This window comes from Penaeus monodon, chromosome 7, assembly GCF_015228065.2.
Source record: "Penaeus monodon isolate SGIC_2016 chromosome 7, NSTDA_Pmon_1, whole genome shotgun sequence".
Classification (NCBI taxonomy): Eukaryota; Metazoa; Arthropoda; class Malacostraca; order Decapoda; family Penaeidae; genus Penaeus; species Penaeus monodon.
The window spans coordinates 12,600,752-12,603,251 of NC_051392.1; positions in this window are offsets into that span (position 1 = coordinate 12,600,752).

Here is a 2,500-nt window from a genome sequence, read left to right on the forward strand (position 1 = left end):
ACTATTATTGTTATTTGAATTATTATTATTGTTATTATCGTTATCATTATCATTACTACTATTACTAATATTATCATTATCATTATGGTTATTATAATTTTCATTTTGATTATCATTATCATCATCATTATCGTTATTATCATTATTATTGTTGTTATTATTATCATTACTATAATGATAATGATAATAATAATAATTATTATTCTTTATCTCACCGCTGTTACTAAAATCATATTGTTATCATCATTATTATCATTACCATTATTACTATTATTGTTGTTATCATTATCATTGCTAAGAATGATAATAATATTGATATAAATAATAATTATCATGACAATCATTACTTTTATTATTATCATTACTATTTTTATTCTTATAATAATAATAATAATAATAAAATAATAATAATAATAGTAATAATAATGATTATTATTATTTTTATTATCATCATCATCATTATCAACATCATTATCATTATTTTTTTCTTGTTATTATCATTGGCATTATTATTATTATTATTATTATTATTATTATTATTATTATTATTATTATTATTAATTATTATTATCATTACTTCCATAATCATTGTTATTATTATCATTGCTATTACCATCACAATCGTTATCATTATTATTATTATTATCATTGTTCCTATAATCATACTATCATTATCATTATTATTACTCTAACTGTTGTTATCATTATTATCATTATCACAATCGTTTTTATTATCACCATTATCATTATTATTATCATCACCATCATCATCATTGTCATCATTATTGTTATCATTATTATTATCATCATCATCACCATCATAATCACGAATTTACTTATCAATATATCGTTATTAGTGGTACTATTACCATTTTTTACTATCATTAGTATTATTACCTCGCGTTAACGTTCGGCAGCTAATAAATAAATAAAAAATATATAGTCGAATTCTCTTTTCAAAATTAATACTCAATCGCGTCAACTTACTCCTCCCCTACCCCCCCCACACCCCCACACCCACACACTCACACACACACCACCATATCGCATTTCTCGGAAACGTCCACCGACATGGAAAGAAAAGAGAAAGAGATAATGATAATAATTTTAAAAAAATGAAAAATTTAAGAAAGGAGGAAGAAGAAGAAAAAGATAAAAATAAATAAATAGAGAAATAAAAGTTCTATCTCACATTTACGGTCGCTTCTCTTCCGTCCGTTTTTATGGCGACTTGACCGCGGGAAAAGCTTATCATCAGAGAGAAATGCAATAAATAGAGTGACAGCTGTAAATCAGATCGGAAAATGTGCGACGGCTGAGGCAATGGCGGGTCTTCCGGTGATGTATTTTGCTAAATGTGTTTGGTTTCGTAGTTTCGTTTATTTATTTATTTTTTTCTCGTATTTATTCATTATTATTTTTGTTGTTGTTGTTATTATTATTATTGCGATGGATTCAGTGCAAGGCTGTTGTATAGTATTTCGTATTTTCTGATTTTGGATTTGGTCTTAGTAAGACATATTTCGTATAACGTGTACTCCATGAGACTGTGTTATCGAAGGTGTGTGAGAGTTGTCGATTCCCGTGCGTTTTTTTTTTTTTTTTTTTTTTTTTTTTTTTTGGGGGGGGGTATTTCCTTACGTCAACTCCGATTATTTGTGAATAATCAGCTTATTAGTTGATTTTTAGTCATCGTGTTGTTTTTGTTCTGTTTATTCCTCGTATTAATAGCATAGTTTAAAGTACACTAATGACAAATCGAAATTTTGAATATAATTATATATCTTTGATATATGATATAACATCACATGCACTACACATACACACAACATAAAAATCACACATATACTAATAATATCATATAATACTATATAATATATACATATCACAATCATATATGTATATATATATATATAATATATATATATATATATATATATATATATATATATATATATATATATATATATTCCTATTATGGAAATGTTATTACAACTTCATCCTTTCCATCTCATACTCGGAACAAATATCACTATCATTTTCACAAAGAGTCAATATTTCCTTGAAAATGACGCATCACTTTGTGCGCGAAATTTTCCCTTTGCAACTTGACTCGATTGTGCCTCGAGGCGTCTTGCATCGACGGGACATGAGGCTTCTGATAAGTCTTATCTCTACGTTTTATGAGGAACAATTTCGCCTCGACGAGAGATGATTTTTTTTCTCTGATAATTTTTGGGTTTGGGTGAAACTCGTTGGCGGTTTACGTTAAGTTGGCTTTTATGAAGTTGCTTTTCGTTGTTCCGTTTTCTCTATTTGCAATTGTCTGTCTGTCTTTCTCTCTTTGTCTGTTATTCTGTCCGTCTCTCTTAGTCACGCACGCACGCATTCACTGACTCACTCACTCCTGCGCTCTCCTTCCCCTATCTCTCTCTCTCTTTTCTCTCTTCTCTCTCACTCTTCTTACTATTTTTTCTCTCTCTCTCTGTCTCATTCTTCT